Source organism: Marmota flaviventris, chromosome 8 (genome assembly GCF_047511675.1).
Source record: "Marmota flaviventris isolate mMarFla1 chromosome 8, mMarFla1.hap1, whole genome shotgun sequence".
NCBI lineage: Eukaryota > Metazoa > Chordata > Mammalia > Rodentia > Sciuridae > Marmota > Marmota flaviventris.
Window position 1 is genome coordinate 29,462,036 of NC_092505.1, and position 6,000 is coordinate 29,468,035.

Here is a 6,000-nt window from a genome sequence, read left to right on the forward strand (position 1 = left end):
GCAAGTATGCTACTGCTAAGCCACAACCCCAGCCCAATTATTTCTGACACATATGTGTGTTAAAAGCCCCACCCATCCACATTTTGCATTATAACTTTCTCACTAATTTTAACTAACTTTCCTTTCACCATATCACCATAATTTATGCGCTGCAACCCTTCTGCGTTTGTCAGCTTTTCATTGCTGTAACCAAAATGTCTGACCTAAACAACTTTGAGGAGAAGGATTTATTTTGACTCCTGGTTTCAGAAATTTCAATCCACAATCAGCTGGCTCCCTTGCTATGGGCCTGTGGTGAGGAAGAACATCATGTAGAGAGGACATGGTGAGCAGAGCTTTTACCTCATGGCAGCCAGGAAGGAGAGAGAGAGAGACTGGGAGGGCAAGATAAAATCCCCAAGGGTATGCCTCCAAGGACCCACTTCCTTTTACGAGGTCACACTTCTGTACTTTTTACCACCTCCCAAGAGTCTATTCAACTGTGAGGAGATTAATCCACTAATAGGGTCAGAATCCTCATGACCCAATCATTCCCAAAAGCTCAACTCCTGAACTCTACCAAATTAAAGACCAAGCCCTCAACACCTGAGCTTTTAGAGACATTTCAGATCCAAGCAATAATATCTTCTAACACACATTTTACAAATAAGCTTCCATGATTTCAGAGTGAAGTGACATACTGACCCTAGTATTTATCTATGCATTCCCAACAATTTATTGTACATAAAAGTGCCCTATTATTTCTAACAGGTATTGATTTTTTGGAGTGAGTCACCTATGAAATTTTTGGTCCTTCTAAGCCAATTTTCTCCATAACCCCTTCGGTTTTAATTGTATGATTTTATATAGCCTGATTGGATGTTAACTTTATGTGTCAACTTAACTAGGCCATCACATCGAGACATTAGTCTGAATGTTGTTGTAAAGGTATTTTCAGATGAGGTTAATGAGTATATCAGTTCACTTTGACTAAGACAAATAATTTAGTGTGTGTGGACCTTTTTTAATCAGTTGAAGATCCTAATAGAGTTTAGGTTCTATGAACTCTCTAAGGAAAAGGAAATTCTGCCTTCAGTTTGTCCTCAGACTTGAATTGCAACATCAACTCTTGCCTGAGTCTCTAGCTTAGCAGACTACTCTACAGATTTGGGACTTGTTAGTGTCCAAATTAACATGAGCTAAGTCTATAAAATCCAACAATATCTCAACTCCCTCCAACCTCCCCCATCTTTAGATCAAAGTGTTTTGAATTTCAGATCTTTTCAGATTTTGGAATATTCACATGCATATAATGAGATGACTTGGGAGGAGGACCCAAGTCTAAACTCAAAATTAATGTATGTTTTATGGACACCATACATGTAGCCTAAAAGTAATTGATAGTTTATATATGGGGTACCTGCATTTTGGTTGCAACCTGTTGTGTGTGGTCATCTGTAGTTTCTACTTATAGTATTATGTCAAGGCTCAGAAGTATTCAGGATTTTTGATTTTTAGATTAGGGATGCTCAACCTATCCACACACATCTTATTCCCTGGATAAATATGACAAACACACCAGTTGTTTTTTAGGTGAATGCTATAGTGAAGTTCTGAACTCACTGTTAATATTTTTCAAGTTATTTCTGAACTCATTCTTGTGATTTTTCATAGCTGTTTTAGAGAGCAAGGCCCTTCAGTGTCAGGTAAATTTGACCATCTCTGTTCTATATTCCATTTTTTTTTTCTATTTCCACTGGAATGTTGCCACTTCACCTTTTCTTCCTTGCTATCTCATCACCCTCTCTGTCATTAGAAACTTGATTACGTGGCATTTAGGTAACAATTTTTAAAATTAAAATTATTTTTACTAATATAATAAAACAAAAATTATATTACTTATGGGGTACAATGTAACGTTTTGATACATGTATACATGGGTTTATGTGAAATTGGCAAATTGAGGGCCCACTCACAGCATTAAATTCCTAAGGGTCTGATCAATGGCCTATTTCACAAAATGAGATTTTCACGTGACAATCCAAGAGGCATAATGAACTGAGTAAGGCAGATGCCATACAATTTACTTAGATATGTCTTAAACTTCTGCATGCTCAATGAAACTACTGACTCTGAAATGATATTACTGTGCCAGATATGCTTTCCTGTTCACCTGTTTTACCCTGAGACTATAATCTCCTTGAGGAAAGGAACCATGCCCAATTTATCTTTGTATCCCTAGCAACTGGCACAGTGCTTGGCATACATAACTAACTCAATAAATGTTTTTAGTTGCATTTTTATTAAAGTTAGTGTGATTGTGTTCTAATTTGATTTCTCCACTATATTCCAATTCCAGAATTAATCATCAGGTTGACTGGCAGGGATTTACTGGCTTCGATTTATAAAAAAATTATCTAAACTAGGTACTTAATGGTCTTTCCTCTGAACTTAGGAAATGGTAACCTAGGAGGTGGAGCAAAAATGTGGCTGAGTAAGATTCTCTAGCCATCAACTATCCACCAACATACCAAGTTGAATAACTATGCACCAAACTACATTCACAAGAGCTAAGGAAAAGAGGCAGGAAACTATAGTGTTTGATTTTAGTACAACAGAATAAAAAGATTCATTGAAGAAAGCAGGAATCAGGGAGCTTCCCTTGTCACCTCTCCCATAATGCCCAGCAGCCCAGCATGGAGAAAGATGTTTCCCACTCAGAGGAGGTATCAAAAATTAGATCCAGGCCTCAGTCTGGAAACTCAGCACCAGGCTCACTATGGTGAAACTTAGTGCTGGGCAAAGCTCCATGGCAGCAATTGCCAGGACAATAGCCATGGACTGAACTATTGGAACTGTACTAACCAGGTGACAAGTAAACTTCCTCCACCCTCCAACCCCCCAAACCCAGACTGCAGAGCAGGGAGTAGACTTCACTCACTGAGGTGTAGGGCATAAAAGGTAGCACAGGGTTTAGTCTTAGAGCCCAGTGCCAACCTGCCACAGTGAGACCCAGTACCCACCAGAAACCAAAGACCCAGTGCACAGATCAGAGCTTACAGAAGGAACCTCTAGACAATCCACTGGGACACAGTGAAGTTTTGGTCTGCATCATTTCCAGATTTGGAGATGGCCTGGGGCAGTCCTCCTTTCCTCAAAGACAGGGGACACTTAGATGCAATCCAGCTTTGTGTTAGCCCTGATGATCAGGGAACTATCTACACTACCTGGCCCCCAACCTCTTATAGCACAGTTATCACCAGGCTCAGGCCAGCACTTCTAGATGAAGCTCTAAAACCCCTCCACGATAGGAGGAGATGGCACCTTGGCAGGTCAAAACCCCTCCTGCATCAATACCAGCTGTGGCCTGGTACTTGGTGACCCTTGAGAGATGGTGAAGTTCCTTGCAGCTTTGAGATTCAGGTGTGCCCTAGCTTCACATCAGCCTTGATGGGCAAGGGGCTGCCTTCACTAACAATACAACCTTGGGCAACAAAGTGTGGAGCAGGATCTTATCCATTGAACAGTGGGGTCATGGTATTAAGTATAGACCTTTCCCCTGAAATTAAATGATGGGATGGTAAAACCCAACACTGGACAGGTCTTAATAGGGACAAAGTCTGGAGACAGAACCTGGGGACCGTGCCTCTAGAATAGCTCCAGTGTTGGGAAAAGCCACTCAACTCCAGTCTATCAGGCTTTCATTGCAATCAGCATCACCTGTGACTGACTGCAGTAGTCTTGGACCATGAGCCCACCTTAGCAATAGATAGACCATAATAACTCCAGCCTTAGTTTTACCACAGTATGTACTGGTCTTGGTGGGCTGTGGGCTCAGGGTGTGACACAACTTCATGGTGTTGATAGCCATAGGCATGGCATAAGAGCCAGGGCTAGTCCACCCATGGCCATTCTTTCCAGAGTTGAGCAGAATCCTGCAGTGGCCTGGGCACAGCCTAGAATTGTGGATAAGGCAACTGGGCCTATGTCAACCCCAAGGACAGGCTTGTGGAGATGGACCACTTTTTCTGGATACTCCCCTGCTTCATTTATAACAACACGTCAAGAGTGTATTAGGGACAAACCCGGGCTTTGATCACCCTTTAATGCAGAAACAGTGACAACCCACAAACAGTAGACCCTCAGAAAACCAGAGCTGGGCAACATCCAGTACTGAGATCATGGAAATAGCTACAGGCTTAGAAAAAGCAATCATCCTGCTTAACATTACTAGTAACACAGACAGGAACAAAGCTTGGTTAGGAAGACTGAAATAAACACCTAATCCATCTATGCCCAAATGATGTCACACACAACAAGCATCAAGAGCCTAAATGAAACCATGACCTAGTCTAATAGTCAAATAAAGTGCCAGCAACAAACCAGAATGTCATTGGTGTGGGAGAACTCTAAGAAAATTTAAAACAATTGCTTTATGGAACTTGAAGAAAATGCTGACAAACGATTCAATGCTGTATCAGAGAAGCACAACAAAAAGTAGCAATTTTAAAAACTCAAATGGAAATTTTTGAATCAAGAAAATACCTTTGGCAAAATTAAAAATGCAATAGAAGGCATCAATAACAGGATAGACCAAACAGAAGAAAATAAAAATGAGCTCAAAAACAGCCTATTTGGAGTCTGTGGTGCCCTTGACTCAGCACATGTCTGGCAGGTCATCTACCTTCCTTAAGTGACTCAGGCCACAAGTCATTGCCCATGGCAGTATGCAAAGTTTTACATCCCTGAAGTGCCCTGGGTCTCCCTGGAGAGGTGGTGATGGGTCTAAGGAAAAGGGCCCAGAAGTGTGGCAGAAATGCCACAGCAGAACGCCAGTGGGTTTCCCAAGTGGGAGCCTTTGTGGCCTGGGCCAAGCCTGTAGGCAGAGAATCCCTGATGACCAAGCCTCCAGTCCGCCCATTGTTGTAAGGACCAGGGGCCCTGTGATGCAGAGGATGACTAGCTCAACCTCCCTAATCTGGTGGCTGCTTACTGGTACACCTGAACTAGCTAAGCACCAACCTGCAGTGGAAGGGACTTCTCAAATGGTCCTAATAGGCATCTGTGTCCATGCAGTTTTTCACCAAGGGCTACCAAGAGACATCTCAGATGTCCTTAACCGTGATCTATTTGATGAAGATCATGATGATATGGCGATTGTGAAGGACATAGATATTTTCTATGTGTGAACATCATCTGGTTCCATTTGATGGAAATATCCCTACCTGTTATTTTCCTACCAAGTAAATCATTGGTCTCAGCAAGCTTGGAAGGGTTGTAGATATCTATAGTAGGAGAGTGCAAGTTCAAGAGAACCTCATGAAATAAAATTGCTGTGGCAATCACAGAAGCCTTGCAACCTGCTAAAGTCAGAGTAGTGGTAGAAGCCACACACCTGTATGGGATTTCAAAGGGTGCCAAAAATAAACAGCATAACTGTGACCAGTGTCACATCTTCAGGAAGACCCAAAGATGTGGGGAGAGTTTTTGAGTCTCATTCAGAGCTGAACTTCAGCCAGTGCAAAGTAATGCATACCACACCGCCAGTGTCTTCTTCATTGTACATTTCATTTTCAATTTTTATAGATGTGAATCTTATTCCTTGTTTTAGTCAGCTTTTTCGCTGCTGTGACTAAAGGACCCAATCAGCACAATCATAGAGGAGAAAAAGTTTATTTGAGGGCTCATGGTTTCAGAGGTCTTAGTCCATAGAAGGCTGTCTCCATTTCTTGGGGCTTGAGATGAGGCTAAACATCATTGGCAGAGTGTGTGGCGGAGGGAAGCAGCTCACATCATGGTGATCAAGAAGCAGAGAGAGAGATTCCAGTCTCCAGATACAAATATATACCCAAAGCCATGCCCTAATTCCCACCTGCTCCAGCTACACCCTTACCACCCGAGTTAATCCCATCAGGGATTAATTCACTGATTAGGTTAAGGCTATAACCCAATCATTTCTCCTCCAAATTTTCTTGCATTATCTCACATTTGAGCTTTCAGGGTGGCAGGGGGAGGGCACCT

General features: G+C 42.1%; 1 pseudogene; it reads left to right on the forward strand.

Annotated features, from left to right (window-relative positions):
* The window catches only part of LOC114087804 (GTP cyclohydrolase 1 pseudogene), a 110,315-nt pseudogene extending 104,828 nt beyond the window's left edge, over positions 1–5,487 (forward strand).
* The last annotated feature ends 513 nt before the right edge of the window (positions 5,488–6,000 follow it).